This window comes from Macrotis lagotis, chromosome 5 (genome assembly GCF_037893015.1).
Source record: "Macrotis lagotis isolate mMagLag1 chromosome 5, bilby.v1.9.chrom.fasta, whole genome shotgun sequence".
Taxonomy (NCBI): domain Eukaryota; kingdom Metazoa; phylum Chordata; class Mammalia; order Peramelemorphia; family Peramelidae; genus Macrotis; species Macrotis lagotis.
Window position 1 is genome coordinate 19,744,109 of NC_133662.1, and position 19,107 is coordinate 19,763,215.

At 37.2% G+C, this 19,107-nt stretch overlaps 1 protein-coding gene across 15 annotated transcripts in view; it reads right to left on the reverse strand.

Moving 5' to 3' along the window:
* Positions 1–19,107, reverse strand: part of TRERF1 (transcriptional regulating factor 1) — a 292,412-nt gene that overhangs the window by 117,517 nt on the left and 155,788 nt on the right. For 13 of the 15 annotated variants that reach the window (XM_074236962.1, XM_074236961.1, XM_074236959.1 and 10 more), the window contains exon 3: positions 995–1,038. The exons of the other annotated variants lie outside the window; for them this stretch is intronic. The gene's annotated coding sequence lies outside the window, so the exon portion shown is untranslated. The remainder of the gene's footprint in view (positions 1–994; positions 1,039–19,107) is intronic. 15 annotated transcript variants of the gene reach the window in all.

A 19,107-nucleotide genomic window follows, 5' to 3' on the forward strand; every position in this document is an offset into this window, starting at 1 on the left:
CTTCCTTATGATCATACATATTACTATCAAGGGTATCAACCATCCTCTTAGTCACATAGGTTGGGAACAACAGCATCAACTTCTGCTCTCCCTTTTCATTTACTGCACATTACCAAATCTTGTCATTTCTACATCTCTCCAGCATATCACTTTCACTATGCTAACACTACTATCACCCCACTGGTTCAGGTTCTCATCATCTCTAGCCTGGACTATTGCAAATCTTTTCAACTGGCCTCGCTGCAAACTTTCTTCATACTCCAATCCATAAAACTCTGCCTATGTCCCCTCCTTTGACACCCCCACTCCCAATTAAACTCCAATGTCTCCCCATTTCCTATAGGATCAAATACAAAGCTCTTCACAACCACCCCCACTTCTACCTACCTTTCTTACACTTTACTGTCTTCTATATACACAATAAGGTCAGGAGGATCAAGCCATACAAGTATACTTCTTGTTTCTCAACTTTTTTACTTTTGTATCACTGACCCATGACTGGAATGTTCTCCCTCCCTCTTCCCCACCTGCTAGTTTCCCTAGTTCTTTAAAGTCTCAATGCAAATTCACCTCCTGCAGGAAATCCTTCTTGCCCTGCTCTATCCCATTGTCAGATGCTTTGGGGCCTAATCCTCTGACATTACTTTCCATATACCTGTATGTATCTGGATATTTTCATGTATACTTCCCCCATTAAGCTCTTTGAAGGTGGAGACTTTTTTTCCCTTTCTTTGTAGTCTGGCACATAGGCTGACTGATTAACTATAGTACATCCTGAAGATAAAAACCAGTATAGAACTGAAGTCTTCAAAGGGCTAAAAAAATTCCAAAAGGGAAATGATGTATACTTATGAGTTTTGCAGACTCGTGTCTATAGTTTCATAATCTCCACATAGATTGGGTTCATTGCCAATACAAGAAAAAACAGGGGGAAGGAGGGAATACCAAATAATCCCACAGATTAGGGCTGATGCATTGGGAATTTTTGACTTACAGATTTGAGAAGCAAGTTATGGTGTTGAGGAAAGTGTTCTGGACCTGAAAAAGGGAGAGAAATTAGTTTGAATCTCATCAAAAATTCTTATAAATTGCATGACCTTAAACAAGTAAGTCAATTCAACATTTAAGAGACTCAGTTTATTTACCTTGGATTGTGCTGCAAACCAAATTAGATTAGTTCATCTTTGGAAAATATCATGAAGACCATTAAAAACTACAAATTAAAAATTTACAAATAGGCTAAATGGAAATGCTGTGGGGGAGCATCCTTCACACAGCAATGAATTTTTCTAAGGAAAAAAATATACATAGTAAAGAATCAATCTATTAGACCAAGAGGTAGCAAAGGACTGAAAATACAAAAGTTCAATTAGGACTTAAATAAAATTATGAATGAGATTTAGAGCAGCTAGGTGGCACAAAGGATGGATTTAGAATCCAGAAAACTCACCTTTCTAAATTCAAATCTAATCTCAGACATTTATAAGTTGTGTGATGCTGGACAAGTCACATTACCTTGTTTGCCTTAGTCCCCTCACCTATAAAATGAACTGGAGAAGGAAATGGCAAACTGGACCAGTATCTCTGCCAAGAAAACCTCACATGTGCTCACAAAGGATAAATAGCAGCAACATGAATAAGACTCAAGGTAGGTATAATCAAAAGAATTGAGATAGGATCAGAGGTGGTAGTGCAAGGATTGTGAAAAGTTCAGAATGAAGGGAATTGAGTACGGTAAACCTCTGATTGATTCTTATTATTCCAGGATAAGGTTATATGTAGACAAGGCTTATATATTTGTATACAATATAGGCTCTGTGGGAAAAAAAAAAATGTTTCATTCAGTTTATTTATATTCCCAGTACCTAACAAAAAGTAAGTGATACAATGGATCTGGGGTCAGGAAAATCTGAGTTCAAATCCAGCTTCAGGGACCCCCTGTGTGACCCTGAACTAACTTCTATTTGCCTCAGTTTCCTCATTTGTAAAACAGAGATAATGATAATACCTACCACAGAGAGCTGTTATGAGGATCAAATGAGATAAATATGCAAAGTGCTTAGCACTTTATAGTCCCTTCTCTCTCTTCATAACTGATTTTAAAAACTGACACTGAAAAATGAGTGGAGCCTAGAACATTGGAGGGCCTCAATTGACAAGCTAAAAAATTTGAACACTAGTAATAAAAAAAATCACAAGGACTTTTTTCACATAGAAATGACATGAGCAAAGTGTTTTATTTTAGGGATATAAACCAAAGTGTCTTTATAGGAAGTTTCACATAACCTAAAAGATATCTCTTCTTTCAAATATTTTAGCTGTGTTCCATAAGCAAATCATTTAATCAACACAGTTTTGTGTATGATGCTCTCCTTATTGTTGATACTGGCATTTTATTGAAAATTTAAAATTTTAATAATAAAGGGATCAAAAATTATTCAAGTTTAATAATTTACTGATATCAAAATTCATTACATATCTAGTATATGTCAGAGAGTTAGGAAAAATGGAATGGAGATTGCATTCTATCAGGAGAGAGCATGAAAAAATGAATTTATACAAAATAAATAGAAGGAAATTTAGGGAAGTAGCACTTGGAAAGGCTTCACATAGATGGCAGTATTTAAGATAAGTATTAAAGAAAATAAGGGACTCAATGAGGTAGAGGTGAGAAAGCAGGACATTCTGGTAATATAAAAGTAAAATCAATGTAAAGGCAAAAAAATGGATGATAAGAGTGTCCCATGTAAGGAAATTTTGAAGTATCCAAGATCATCATGTGTGGAAGATGTTTCCACATTCAGAGTTCCTCACACAGATGAAACAGCTGGTCAAAAATCTCCCCCACTAAAAACATTTGATCACTTATACATTGATGGGTGAGGGGAAAGAAACGGAAAAAAGAAAAACTGACTATGAACTTATTATACTAGTCTAATTGTAAAATGATAAGACCAGTAGTAAAAGAGGAAAAGATAGGTTCAAGATAAAACAAAAGAGGGCAGGATTGGTGGCTCATCCAAATAATGAGAGGGGCTGGCTGGCTTCTTCTCTAGAAATTGCAAAACTATAAAACAATTGCTTCATTCCTCAGCCAATGAGGGCATATTTGACTTATTAACATAGCATACAACAAATTAAACATAAATAAACCACAACAATGGGAGGGGGAAAGAAAATCAGAGACCAAAAGCCTCCTTTTAAATAATACTTTCAAGGATGGAGTCAAAGGATGCTTGGGCTAGCTGGCTTTGTTGTTGTTTTTTAATTTCAAGATATGGTTTTTCCATTTTCTACATTCCCATTTCAAGAGTATGATAAAAGGGGAAAAAATCTCTTTCCACATGGATTTGTTCCCATATTGATCTTTTCTCTTGTGATTTCACAGGCTGCTGGTTTATTTCCCCCATGCACCAGCATCATCTGTTTCCAATGACACGTTTTTAATTAACAGCACAAGCAAAGAGATGGGAAACAAAAAAACTGTTTTTGCATTGGGTCTGAGATAAATACCAGCTGCTAGCATTTAGAGTCATCTCAGTAGCCTAATGATGCATAATGACAATTCTGTAAAAACACTAATAATATATCCAAACTACCTGTCTCCTATTTCTCCCCTCTTCATCCAACAAACATACACACATATGACTCACACTAGTCATCAGTCGGGTATATCCCAAATAAAACAACTGATAGGAGGTAAAAAGAAATCAGCAATATTAAGACCTATTAGGTCTCTAAAATCCCTTAGAATACTTATACAAAGGAAGTAACAACGTTCATTTAATCATTTATTTATTCATTAGCAAACAAGGCATTAAAATAGACATTGGGAATTCAAAGAGCAAAAATTCGTAGTCCATGACTTTCAAAGAGCCTATGCATATACATCTAAGATTAATATAAAATAATCCTCTCAAGGGAAAATTTGAAAGAGAGTACTTTCAACCTATCAATTCAGTACATACTTTCACTTTCACCTGATTAGAGTTGAGAAGGGCTATGAAAAGCAAGCAATGAGGCTGGAGTATATTACAGGAAGAGGGACCAACCTTATGGAGGAAGGTCAAGTTCAGAGGGACAACTAATAATCCAGTTTGGTTCAAACGCAGAATGTAAGATTGTAAATAGTAAGAAATAAAACTGGAAAGGTTGGTTAGATATAATTCAACCAACCAATAAATAAATATTTATTAAACATTTACTATGAGAAAGGCACTTTGCTAAGTGTTGAGGATTCAAAGAGACAAAAAAGTCAGTTCCTACCCTCAAGCAGTTTATAGTCTAATGGGGAACAACAAATATATACAAAGCAAGTTACATATAAAATAAATAGGAAATAATTAAAAGAGGGAAGGCATTAGAATTAAGAGAGGTTGGAGAAGGCTTCCTGTAGAAAGTGGAATTGGTTAAGTTCTTTCTCTGGACCTCAGTTTCACCATCTGTAAAACCAAGAGGATGAACTCTTTTGGGTTTGTTTTGGGGGCAATGGAGTAAAGTGACTTGCCCAAGGTCATGTAACTATTAAGTATCAAATGTCTAAGTTCACATTTGAACTCAGGTCTTCCTGATTCCAGGCCCAATACTCCCATTCATTATACAACCTAACTGCCCCTAGATGAACTCTCAAAGTTCCTACCTGGTCTAAATCTATGATCCTTAGCATTTTATCCCTGAGACTAAAAGTGGTATTGTCAGTCATATACATTAGGAAGAATCATTTAGAAGATGAATGAAGGATAAGCCTAGATGAGGAAAGAGGGAAGAACCTAAAAAGAAGCAAGTTTGAAGTATGAGTGGTTTTAGAGAGTGAAGATGATTAATTCATTTTGGACAAAGGTGTTGATGAAATATCAAAGGAGAGAAATACAGTGACTGAGATGTAATATGGTACTTTGAAGAAGAGACAGGGATTCTTTCTTATAGAAATGATAACTGAACCCATGGGAGAAGTTCATTGAAAGAGGGTATAGAATGAAAAATGTCCCCTGTAAATGGGACACCCATACCAATCTATGCAAGACAGATGTTTTTGTCCTTCATTTTTGAAGAAGACCCTGACATCAGGGAGGTGATACTATGACAAGCATGTGAATTGGATTTCAGTGAGGGGGATGCTGTGCAAAGTCACCAGCCTCACTTTCTCCTCCAGAGTCATCTGAGTCCAGTGACCAGAAATAAATCAGGACTCTAGAGATGACCCTGGATGTGAGGTAATCAGGGTGAAGTGACTTGCCCAAGTTCACACAGCTAGTAAGAGTCAGGTGTCTGAGGTCACATTCGAACTTCTGTCCCTCTGATTCTAAGACTAGTGATCTATTCACTGCGGCACCTAGCTGCCCCTGCAAGATAGATATTGATCTGACCAAAGAGCAGCTGGGAGAAAAACTGAGAGAAAGCAATGTCACAGAAGCAAAAGGAAGAGAAGGGAGCCAGAAATAAACAGGTTGGGGGTAAAGGGGAAAGCCTGTAGAAGAAGAACAAGAACTGAGGAAAAGACCTTGGATTTAGAAATTAAGATACCATAGATAATATATTTATTGCTGGAAGGAACCCTAGAGCTTTGACAAAGGACCTAGCAACAATGAGAATCCATTTATTCATTCAATAAGTAAGTAGGTCCTGGGATGAGGATGAGAATAAATAAGTCACATTTGACAATATCCTATTTGACATATTGATGAGACATCTAAAGGAAAAATTCAAGATTCAACAATGGACTAGTTATGTAGTCCAAACACATCATTTTAGAGACTAAGTTCCTAGGGACATCAAATGACTTACCCAAGATGGCAAATCTAAGTAATGAAAAGGACCAGGATTTGAATTGGAAGTCTGGTAATCTTGAAGAGAGCAGATTTAACTAAAATCCACAGGACATAGTAGAGAATAAGCAGCATGGTCTAAGAGGAATGGAGTCAAGAGGAGGCCATGAGTAGGGTCAGTTTCTATTCAGGACACATAACTAAATGGGCTATGTATCCCTTATCAAAACCCTTAATCTCACTGGGTTTTAGATGGTTCAGCTGTAAAATAGCATGCTTAGATTGGATGACCTCTAAGGTCTTTTGGTCAACATTCAACAACTATTCTTTTTGAGTTCTCTTCCAAGACTTGGGTTTGAACCCTGGTTCTACAACTTGCTACAAACGTGACTTTGGACAAGTCACTTCATCTTTGGAAACCTCAATTTACTCATTTAATGAATTAGTAGTATACTCCATTGATTTAAAAAAAGGAGAGTTCAGATTAGACGGCCCTGCAGGTCTGTTTCTGAGCTTCAAGACCATTTAAAAAATATCTCTAGTTTTTTCAACTCCAAATCCTAGTTATGAAAAATTCCATGATTTTCTGATAATTCTCTGTATTTTTCTGCAATAAAAGGGATGAAAAAGATAGGGAATCTTTATCAAAGAATCACAGATTTAGAGCTGAAACAGTTCTCAGAATTCCATTGAGTCCAATTATCTTTTTATAGATAAGGAAATTAAAGCCTATAGAGGTTAAGCCACTTATACAGAGTCACCCAGCTAGTGTCTGAAGCAGAATATGTGACTCCACCTCTGATGTAATTCCCTGAGTCACCCAGCTGTCTTACTAGTGTCTCCAGGCAGAATGATGATAATGAAAATTCCTTTTATATAGGCTTCTATTCGATTTCACAACAAATGATTATAAATCCTTAAATATGATGGGATAGCAATGTCATGCCAGAGAGAGAATGAGAGAGGGAGAGAGAGACAGACAGACAGACAGACAGACAGAGACAGAGAGAGATGGAGAGAAAGAGAGATGGAGACAGAGAGAGAGAGACAGAGAAAGAAAGACATAGAGACAGAAATGTGTATATGTATGTATGTGTGTATGTATGTACAGAGATATATGGAGATAGAGATAAATACATTAGAGAAGTGCCTGCTCTTGAAAGTGTGGAAAAATCCACTGTTTGACCCTTACTACCTAAGATATAAATAAAATAATTCTAAATTAAAATGCAATAGAAGGAAAAGGCTGGGTACTTTTCAAAGAGTTTTTGCAGGCCTATAATTCTCACAAAAGAGTACAGGAGGGAGGTAGAGTAGATACTGGAGAAATGGGATGCTGAAGATCATGTTATGCTAATTTTCAATAAGAAGAAACTAGGGTTAGTTGATTTGTGCAAGATAAGAGAGGTAGAGATGAAGACAGGTCAGTGACAGATGAGAGAAATTTAGAGTGAGCACTTGGGGTGGAGCAGAGGAGGGAGATGGAGATGAATAAGCATTTATATAATGCTTACTATGTACTAGGCATTGTGCTACACAATTTTTACATATATATCATTGATTCTCACAAGGTAGATGCAATAATTATCTCCATTTTTACAGTTGAGGAAACTGAGGCAAGGAAGTTAAGTGACTTGCCCAAGGTCACATAGCTAGTAAGTATCAGAGAGGCTAAACCTGAATTCAGATCTTCCTGTCTCCATGGTCCAGTACTCTATCCAAGAATTGAACTACATTACCTGCATGCAAATTAAATCCTCTCTTTGCTGATCTACAAAGAAAGGGCTATAGGTCTAAAAGGGAGTTCAGAGACCATTGAATCCAGTCCCCTCACTTTACAAGTCCAAGGAAGTTTCCCAAGGGCACAAATAGAGGATAAGAGTCTATCAAAGATAAGAGTCTAAAGTGGTTCTTGATTTCAGAATCAATGCTTTTCCACAGTAAAAAGAGAGTTCCTTGGGGGATTGACTAGTTGAATTCTAAGATCCCTTCTAGTTCTAAGTTGCATAAAGTATGAATTTTAATCACAGGACATCTTACTGACAACATGTATCTCATCTTCCTCTCCACTTCTATCCCCCTTCTCACATAACACTTTATGCAGAGACTGTCAGCTCATTTGATAACTATATCCACTTACAGATAATTCATTTTCATATTTTATCTTAACCTTAAATCCTCTTCTTCCAGGTTCTAACCAGCCTCACTTTTGTGAAGTCTTCTTTGATCAATTTTTCCCAAAATACTTCATCTAGATTCTCTGATTTGCCCCAATCACACCCCACAGACAGAGGAAGCAAATATACTGGATAGAATGTAAGATTTAGAATCAAGACAATCTCAGTTTAAATCTTACTTTCTGGCAAGTCACTGTGCTTTCCAAAACAATTTCCTCATCTGTAAAATAAAGGTGCTGGACATAATGACCTCAAAGGATCTTTTCATCTCTAAACATATGATTCTATGATTCTAACTGTATAATTAGCTAGGTATACATCTGTGGTCATTTTTTAATCTTTGCATTCCCAGAGATGTAGGTAGATAAGCAGTTATATTCAAGGCTAGTGGCTTTCAATGTGGATCTCTGCACTTACAGCAAAGGAGTCACAAATCTAGGATGAAAATTACATCTCCAAACATGAGTCTGTACACTGAATGAATATATAAATGAACATATTAAGCTTCTGTTATAACTACAAGCTCATTAGAAAGTGTTAGCTTCCCCCAAAAAGTAGCTTTTTGTTGTCATCTATTTTTACAAGTGATAGATAACAACAGTACAATTACTATTATTATGTGGGGATCTACAAATTCTTCTGGCACAAGAAAATGGTTCTTACAATCAACACAGTTAATCACTTACACAGTGCTTAAAGACTGACAAAGCACTGAACATGTTATCTCATGTAATCATAATGGTAGGAAACCACTACTCTAGTCTATAGTGGTCCTGGGGGTTTCCAGTGCTGAATTTAATTACATAATCCCTCTGCCTTGCCCAGCTTTACTGGTAAACTATCTGGCAGAAAGGAAGAAAAATAAATTCAAGTCAATCTTGTCTGAGCAAAACCTGATTTGGAAGTTAATTCTCTGCAAATTAAGAAAATCCTAAAATTCATCCCAAAGCCAAATAGAAATGATATGGCTGTTTTGTCATGCTGAAGATTAACCACTCCCCAATTTCTTTTTTTTGCTAAGTTTCACAATATTCCCCCCACAGATGATCAAGCTCAAAGTCCTAATCATGTCTTCAATTCATTAATCCTCAGCTAACTCTAAGGCAGTCTATAGCTCACTCCATCTTAATAGCCTTCTAGGTCATTATGTTCTATGTAGATTGGTCATCTGGACCTTTGTCTCCTCACTGGCATTTGACAGTTCTGGAGCAGAGTATGGCTGATGACTTTGCCCCAGTTCTGCCCCATTCATGAACAAGTCCCTTCTTAAGGGAATGCAGTATTTAAAGCACCTGGCCTGTGGTCAGGATGAACTTAGTTCAATATAACCTCAGTTACTTGCTACCTGTATGAAGCTGGGCAAATCACTTAACCTTTTTTGCCTGTTTCCTCATTTATAAAATGAGCTAAAGGAAATGGCAACTATTAAATTCATTAGAAAGTATACCTTTGCCAAGAAAACCTCATATGTCATCATGAAGACTCAGACACAAAAAAAAAACAACTCAACAAAAAGACATGTCTAAAGAACTAGCTAAAAGTAAGCGTTTTCTTTTTCTTTTCTTTTTTAAATTTCTTTTTCTTTTTTAAAATTTTTTTTCCCAATTACCTGAAAAATAGATTTTTTTTTTAAGATTTTGAGTTTTGGATTTTTCTCTCTCCCTCTCTTCCTGCCCTTGACAGCAAGTAAATTGATATAGGTTATACATGTATAATTACATTAAACATATTTCCATATTAGTAATGTTGTGAAAGAAGAATCAGAACAAAAGGGGAAAAAACCATGAGAGGGAAAAATCAAAGCATAAAACAAATTTTAAAAATTGAAAATAGTATGCTTTAGTCTGTATTCAGACTCCATAGTTTTTCTCATGGATATGGATAGTAATTTCCAACACAAGTTCTTTAGAACTGTCTTTGATCATTGTACTGATTGTTTCTACTATTTTATCAATTCAAGTAAATCTTTCCAGGCTTTTCTGAAATCTACTTGTTCATGATTTCTTACAGAGCAATAGTATTCCATCACATTCATATACCACAGTTTGTTCATTCGTTTCCAAATTGATGGGAATTCCCTTGTTTTCCAACTTTTTATCACTATAAAAAGAGCTGAAATTATTTTTTGTACATGGGGGTCTTTTTCCCTTTTTTTTAATGATCTCTTTGGGATACAGACCTTGTAATGTCATTGCCAGATGAAAGAGTAAACACAGATTTATTGCCCTTTGGGTATTGTTCTAAATTTCTCTCCAGAATGGTTGACACCGGTTCACAGAGTTAACTTTCTTTACAATCTTATCATTTAACTTTAGTCAATAGGGGTTAATGGTTATCAGATTGGAAGATGTAGTAGTAGGAGATCATTGTTCAGTTGTGTCTGATTTTCCTGATCCTATCTGGGGTTTTCTTGGCAAAAATACTGGAATAGTTTATCATTTCCTTCTCCAGCTCATTTTACAGATGAGAAAATTGAGACAGAGGCTTAAGTGACTTGCCCAAGGTCACAAGCTCCTAAGGGTCTGAGACCAGATTTGAATTCAGGAAGATGAATTTCAGTACTCTATCTACTTCACCAGCTCCCTAGTTGAGTTAGAAGCTCAGAGATCATCTGCTTCATCTTACAGATAAAAAAACTAAGAGTTGCCTAAAGTCAAGGAAGTAGTAAGTGGCAGAGCCTTAGATATTAATTCAAATTCTTTTGATCTAAATCTTGGATCTCTCACATCTAGGGATACCCAGGCTTCCTTTTAATATTTTTCAAATCTGCAAAGAACTAAAATCTCCCACCCCATCTGCTTCCCCCAGGACACAAACCACAAGTGAAAGAGGTTAATAGAAAAGATCTTTCAGGCCTCAGCCTCTAATTCACACTAGGCTTAGATAAGGAGAAAGAGAGGTTGCAATTTTCCAGAAGACTCATCACTAAAGCAGGAGAGTAAGACAGCCTGGGTCTTCCTTCTCTACTAACTCATAAGTAGGGTTCATCCCTTTAACCATGCTGCCCATCCTAAGGCTATCCTAAGACAAGTCAGTAGAAGTGTCAAATATTGACTTCGGTCTCTTGGTTGAAAATTTTTCAACCATTGGCATAAACAGAGAATAGTTCACCCAAACTACCACTCTTTCTATTCCTCTCTGACCTCCACACAAATGCTACATTGATTTTCCTAAAGCAAAGCTAGGACCATGACAATGTCTTACTCAGTAAAGCCCCCATGACTCCTGGATCAAACATAAACTAATGTGTTTAAAGTCCTTTGAGACTTGGGTCTAATCTACCTTTCCAGACTGAGCACACATACATTAGTACTCCTCTTTAAGTTCCCCATAATCCTGCTAAATTGGTTTTCTTAGGTTTCCTCACATAATACAATTCCCCTAAACATCTTTTTTTTTTAATTTTTCAAGGCAATGGGGTTAAGTGGCTTGCCCAAGGCCACACAGCTAGGTAATTATTAAGTGTCTGAGGTCGGATTTGAACCCAGGTACTCCTGACTCCAAGGCCGGTGCTCTATTCACTGCGCCACCTAGCCTCCCCTCCCCCAAAAATCTTTGCACTGGTTTGCAGTTCCCCTCTTTTAGGATCCCCTGTCTCCTTCAAGGCAATTAGGTGGTTCCATTAATAGAACTCCCAAAATCAGTTAGATTGACTCAGTTTCCTGAGTTTAAATCTGGCCTCAGGTGCTAACTGTCACCCAGAGAAAATCACTTAACCCTGTCTGGTTCAGTTTTCTCATCTGTAAAATGAACTGGAGATGGAAACAGCAAACCACTCCAGGATCTTTGCCAAGGAAAACTACAAATGTGGTCATGGAGAACCAGACACAACTGAAATGACTGAACAACTTTAAAATGCAGCTCAAATATCACCTTTTTCATGATCACTCCGATGCTAAAAAAAAAACCCTTAAATGGCTAACCATTCATTACAGTATTTAATATCTTCAGAAGCTAATATTGTCACTCCAAAACTGACATGCTTCTGTATGGACATATTGATAGAGTACAAGTTCTTTGAGGATGGTTGCTATTTCACTTCTGGTTTTGGATACCCAGCACTTAATACAATATCAGATACATAGGGGTGTTTAATAAATGCTTACTGATTGGTTGAATAGGAAAAGGAATTAAATCTAGGAACCAGGGATTAACTGAAGAATAGATTTAGAATTGAGAATCAAAAGTAGGGTTAGCATGGTTAGAAATCACTGATTCTAATCCCCTCATTTTAAAGATGAGGGTTGAGACCCAGAAAAAGATAAGTGACTTGTCTAAAATCAGAGTTAATAATTCTTTGAGGACAATATTTGAATTCAGAAAAATGAGTCTTCTTAACTCTAGGTCTAGTCTATGGCAGCACCTACCTTCTGATGCTAAAAAACCCCTAAAAGGCTAACTATTCATTCCAAACATCAAATTCAAACTACTTAGCCTAATCCTCAAAGGCCTTTCCAATCTTGCAGAATTTTCCCTTTCAGATTTAGTTCTAGATCTCACTGCTCCTTTCCTTTCTGAGCCAACTGGACAAGTCATTATGTCCTATGTACACCAATTCCTTCCCCATCTATGTATTTCTGCCTGTTCCTAGCTTGCTCATCCACTTTGACTATTTGATTCCTGGTCAACTGTTAAAGTTAAAATCAACAGTCACATCTTCCATTGTGGACATAGCAGATATTGTGATTAGAAACAAATTTTGTGGGAGGAAAAATATTGTTTGTACTATCTAGGGAACTCTGTTGTTCAAAGAGACTCCATTCCATATGAGAGTGGCCTTGGATTGTTCATCTTCCTCTAGATTCCAGTGTCCATCTACCTGATCTTGGCCACTTGGGTCAAGCTTATGCTGGCATGACAGGAAATGGCATGTTGGACTTAGAGGTCACACACCTTGGGACAAAGGACCAGTATGTAGCTTGCCTTTCGGAGAACACCTGGAGCCAGGTCCTAGACCTCTCCCCAAGCACCACCCTTGTCCAACCCACTAGAGAAGTGCATGTAAGTCTGGAAGAGAAGGCCTACCCCTCTTTTTTCATTCTTCTTTACCCTACCTTTGCCTTGCAAGGATGACTATCTCTTCTTTTTCTTAGTCCATGTGCTCCAGGCCTAGACCCACTGGAGAACCATAGCCCCTATGCCATGTGGCTTGGCTGAACCAGTCCTTAGACCTATCTTTCCTCTTCCTCTGACTCTCCTTTCTCCCCCCCCCCCCATTAGCCTGTCCTCAAAGTGCTTACTGCTTTTCCAGGAGGAGAAAAGTTTTAATCTGTATACTTTGTAGACCTGTCTAATAAATCCTGAGCAGTTTTAAATCCCAGGGATGTATGTGAATTGTGTCATTATTCAAAAAACTCTCAATCATAATTGGCAACCCCAGACCCTTTTACCATTCAAGGGAATTCTCAATCATAACTGACATCATCCAGGAACACCATGGCCTTTTGCAAAGTTGGCCTTTTGCAAAGTCCCACATGTGTTTACTAAATCTTACCTTTGCAATTACAGGTGATGATGATAACATTTGTATCATTTGTCGATAGAAGCAAAGAGTTTTATAAACCTTAAAGCACTTTATAAATGTAGGAGTGGGGTCTGAACATGTTATTATATCCATATGTGGCACTGCCAGTGTAGAAACTTCCAACAGAGACTGGAGACTCATCTGTAACTTAAAGAGAAGATGATCTCACAGCTTATATATGTCAGAAGAGAGGTCTGAATTCTCATCTTCTGAACTCCAAGACTGGCCCTCTATTTCATATCTGACATTATTGCATCAGATCTGTCTCAAATGTAAGCTGCTGTTAGTACATTGCCATATCTCCCTCCTTACAAAGAATCCCCAAAAAAGTATTAAGCAAATTATATCTCCCACAGTTTCTAGAATAAGTCTTTATATATAGGCAATTATAAAACTTTGGTTGAACTGAACTTTAATTGGAAGTTAAAGTTGTGAGTTACTGAATACCACCAAAGAAATGAAATTAAGAATCACCCAATGGGCAAAAGAGAGCTGTGGTAAGCATTACAAATGCAACAATATATTATAACCAATTAATACATTACAGAAGTAATGAAATCAGTAATGTCAAACTCAAATAGGAAGCCAATCACTAAATCATACCTAAAGATCCTCACAGCTGTATGACAACAAACCAAATATTAACATTATTTATGTATTATTACATTTTGATTTATTTGTTAAATATTTCCAAATTATATTTTAATTAGCTCCTACAGAACTCTGGAGTGTTGCCCCAGTGGTCTGTTTGATACATTTGGGGTAAAGTTTAGGATCAGGCAGGTCAAGATGGATAAAGCACTGGGCCTAGAGTCAGGAAAACCTGAGTTCAAATCCGGCCTCAAATAAACTGGGCAAATTACTTAACCACTCTGCCTCAGTGTCCTCAACTATAAAATGGTGATGATAATAATAGTACCTACCTCCCAAATAAGAGAATCTTTTTGGAGTGTTTGATGTGGTACTTATAAACTGTTATTATTGTTTAAGTTGTATAGCCAGGGCGGGGGGGGGGGGGGGGGGGGGGGGAAGCGTGGCGTAGAAAGAAAGGAACAGTCACATAGCAGGAGCATGGATCATCAGAGCAGCTAAATGACTTAGTTCATACAGTATCAGGTCTGAAGTCAGAAGACCTGAGTTCAAATCTGGTCTCACACACTTACTAGTTGGGTGACCCTGGGTAAGATAAGTCACTTAACTGTTTGCCTCGTTTCCTTATCTGCAAAATGAACTTGAGAAGGAAACGGCAAACCACTTTAATATCTTTGTCAAGAAAATCTTAAATGAGATCTCATACCTGAATGTCAACAATGAATCATCAGATCAAAGATTTAGAGCTGGAAGAGACCATAAAGGTCATCAACACTAACCTCTTTATTATATAGATGAGAGAAGTTGAGTGACTTGTCCAGGGTCATACAGCTAAGAGGAAATGAGGTTATTCTCCGGGTAGTGTCCTAACCATTACATTAAGATATCCCTTCTACAGATGGAAAAAAAAAAAAGGAAAGTAAATTGCTCAAGGTCACAGAGAAAAGATTCCAACCTATCTATGATTTAAGTGTAGAGAGTGATCACTCTTCTTCTCTAGCTGAAGGCAGAAGGTGCCTTAGAAAGAAACCCTATGTTTGGGCAGTCACTGATCTTGGCCTTTTCTTCTCAAGGCAATGATGACCATCAAAGATAAAACATCCTGTTAGTCCTTCAACAGAGGGGAAGGAAGGCAATAGCTTGAGATGGTAAATGTCTGCAAGAGGAGAATCTCCTGGGACCCTCAGAAAGAGGATATTCTGTCAGAGTGCTATCATTATTCCCAGACGAAGAATGTCCTACTCCAGAAGTTATGGCTCCTAACCTCTCTCCCAAAAGGTGGGTTCTTCACTAGAAAATGTTTTAACTTTTAGTTTGGGCAAGGTCTTGACCAGACCTGATAGAAAAAAAAAAATTCAAGAAAAACTAAGGCCTAAAATTGCTTTTTAAGTCATACCTTAGGAAAAGTGATGAACTAGACATTGCTTAACTATGAAAAGCATACAGTGGTAAGGACAATGTTAGATCCATGCCAAGCACTATGAGACTCACAGATGGCACTAAGAGAACAAGGATTGTTATTCAATCACTTCAGTCATTTCCAACTCTTTGTGACCCTAATTGGGGTTTTTCTTACCAAAAATCTTGGAATGGTTTGCCATTTCCTTCTCCAGCTCATTTAACAGATGAGGAAACTGAGGCAAACAGTTAAGTGACTTATCTAGGGTCACCCAACAAATAAATGTCTACAGCTATATTAGAATTCAAGTCTTTTAGACTCTTGTGCTCTGTTAGGCCAACTAACAGTCAAGGTAAATACATAGAATTATAACAAAAATAAGTTATATACACCTAAAGGGCAACAAAAATGAGCATACCCTTTGACCCAGCAATACCACTACTGGGTCTATACCCTGAAGAGATGATGAAAAAGCGTAAAAACATTACTTGTACAAAAATATTTATAGCAGCCCTGTTTGTGGTGGCAAAGAATTGGAAATCAAGTAAATGTCCTTCAATTGGGGAATGGCTTAGCAAACTGTGGTATATGTATGTCATGGAACACTATTGTTCTATTAGAAACCAGGAGGGATGGGAATTCAGGGAAGCCTGGAGGGATTTGCATGAACTGATGCTGAGTGAGATGAGCAGAACCAGAAAAACACTGTATACCCTAACAGCAACATGGGGGTGATGTTTGACCTTGAAGGACTCACTCATTCCATCAGTGCAACAATCAGGAACAATTTTGGGCTGTCTGCAAAGGACAGTGCCATCTTTATCCAGATAAAGAGCCTTGGAGTTTGTTTTTGGTTTTTTGATTTTTTTTTTTTAGGTTTTTGCAACGCAAATGGGGTTAAGTGGCTTGCCCAAGGCCACAGGGCTAGGTAATTACTAAGTGTCTGAGACCAGATTTGAACCCAGGTACTCCTGACTCCAGGGCTGGTGCTTTATCCACTGCGCCACCTAGCCCCCCAGAGCCGTGGAGTTTGAACAAAGTTCAAGGACTATTCCCTTTAATTTAGAAAAAAACAGATATCTTATTGTCTGATCTTTTTTATCTCTTAGACTTTTGGTCTCTTCCTTAAGGATATGATTTCTCTCTCATCACACTCAATTTGGATCAATGTGCAACAGGGAAACAAAGTAAAGACTGACAGAATGCTTTCAGTGGGGGTGGGGGTGGGAAGTAAGATTGGGGGGAAAATTGTAAAACTCAAATAATATCTTTAATAAAAAATAAATTAAAAAGTAACAGTTATAGAAATACCATATGATTATAAATTTAGAATTGGAAGGGTCCTTAAGTGGCCATCCACCACCCCCATTTACAGATGAGGAAACTAAGTCCCAGGAAGGATAAGTGCTTTCTCCAAGGTCACACAGGTAAGAGACAAAAGTGGAATTTAAACCCAGGTCCTCTGAATACAAATGTCTGTATGTTTTCTACTATAATGGCCTGTCTCAATGACTTATGTCATCAGTCCATTTTCAAAAGTTTATTCCCATGACTATGACATGCAATTTTTAATACTGTATTAACCCCACCATGAAATCAATAGAAAAAATTCACATGCTGTTTTACATATGGAATTCATTTAAAATAAAATAGCTTCCTCATATGACTTTGACATCAGAATTCATAAATTGTTCCCAAAGTAATGTTCTTAAACAAAACATTCCCTAGAGCACAGTGATGAAAATACATAGTAGGTACAAAATAAATTCTTTTTTTATGGTATAAAATGAACTCTGAAAGAGATAAGAATACTGATCATTACAACAACCAGCCATGACTGATCAAGATATACACTCCCTGACAGAGAGGTGAATGATTTAAGATGTAGAAGACAAACTTTTTTCAACATGGACAATTTGGGGATTTGCTCTGTTTCCTTTCCCTAACAATTTAAGAGTTTGGTTTAGTTTTTAATGGGGGGGCAGAGTGCGGAGAACAGATAATGGAAAGAAAAGAAATCATAATTTGTTAAAATAAAATAAATATTAAAGTTACATTAAATAACTATTAAGTGGGGTCCCCCCCCTTTCTTAAAGCACTGTCCATTCCAAAAGACACTCCCTTTCCCCAACCCTTGGCCAATTCTTCTAGATGAACTAGATCCCATTGCCAGATAAGAAGTAGCTGAGTGACACTGAGAAAGAGGAGGAGGGCATCTCTCCATGAGGAAGGGAGAAATAGAAACCCTGTGATTATCTGTCGGCAAGTTCCCTGAGGTTCCCCCACACCTCTTTAACAACTTATTGAAAAATCTTGTTTTTGAATAATCATTTTTTAAAATTTTGAGTTCCAAATTTCTCTCTGCTATTCCCTTCTCCTGGAGAAGGCAAACAATTTGATATCAATTATATATGTGAAGCACATTTTCCTATTAGCCATGTTGCAAAACAAACAAGAATAAAAATAGAGTTGGGAAAAAAATGCTTCAATCTGCATTCATAGTTCATCAGTTCTCTTTCTGGAGGTGAATAGCAATTTTTTAACATGAGTTCTTTGGAACTATCTTGGATCACTGTCATGATCAGAATATTTAAGTCTTTGACATTTGACCCAGTACATTTATAAGTAGGATGGAGAAACGGTTCAGTGGATAGAGTACTGGACCTCAAGTCAGTAAGGCCCAAGTTCAAATTTGACCTCAAACATTTACTAATTGTGTGACTCTGGGTAAGTCACTTGGCCCTATTTGACTCAGTTTCCTTGTTTGTAAAAAAAGAGTGGAGAAGGAAATAGAAAACTATACCAATATCTTTGTCAAGAAAACCCCAAATCAGGTCACAAAAAATTGGATACAACTGAACAAGTTTTTTAACTTGTCTAAACAGAACATAAATTCTTTGAAGGCAAAAACAGATCAGTTTTTACCTCTGTATCACTAGCCCCTGGGCATGGGAACTGTTACATGGGGGAACAGGAAAAAGGATTAGATTGGTTATCTATTTGGTACAGGTTATTCCTGGATGAGGAAATTCCCCAATAATAACCTGTACCAATCAAAAACAAACTATGTATAGACAGGATAAGCTGGGGCTTGCCAAAAAAAAGGGCCATTCTTGTCCTAGACTGGGGACTATTCAGAGGTTGTCATATATGTTCCCTGCTCTCTGGGAGCTTACATACTCAGACAGAAAGACTAATGTAGGTTAACAGGCACAGGGTATATACACCCAGTTAAATGAAGTGCAAGGCCAAGGGAAGAGATACGATGAGATAATGTATAAAAAGATAAGGATGGGTATAAGGAGGGTGGAAACAAAGGGCAATCATGTGCCTTGTCAAACTGTCTTGGTCAAGATACATTCTAAACCTTTTTAAGTTAGAGTTCAAGCCTCTTCCCTCCCCACATTTAAGAAAAACAATGCTGCACAACCTCTGGGTACACAATTTTGGAGACTTAAAGTTTTCTCACCTCTAAAAATGAGGACTAGAACTTTTCTAAAGTCATTTTTCAATTCTAAAAAAATCTAAAAGACTCCTAATCAATAAATCTGGCTTTACCCTATATCTAAAAATTTTAAACATATCATCTTTCATTTTTTCTTCTTCATCCTTCCTATCTAATCAGTCACCCCCAAGTACTATCCATTCAAA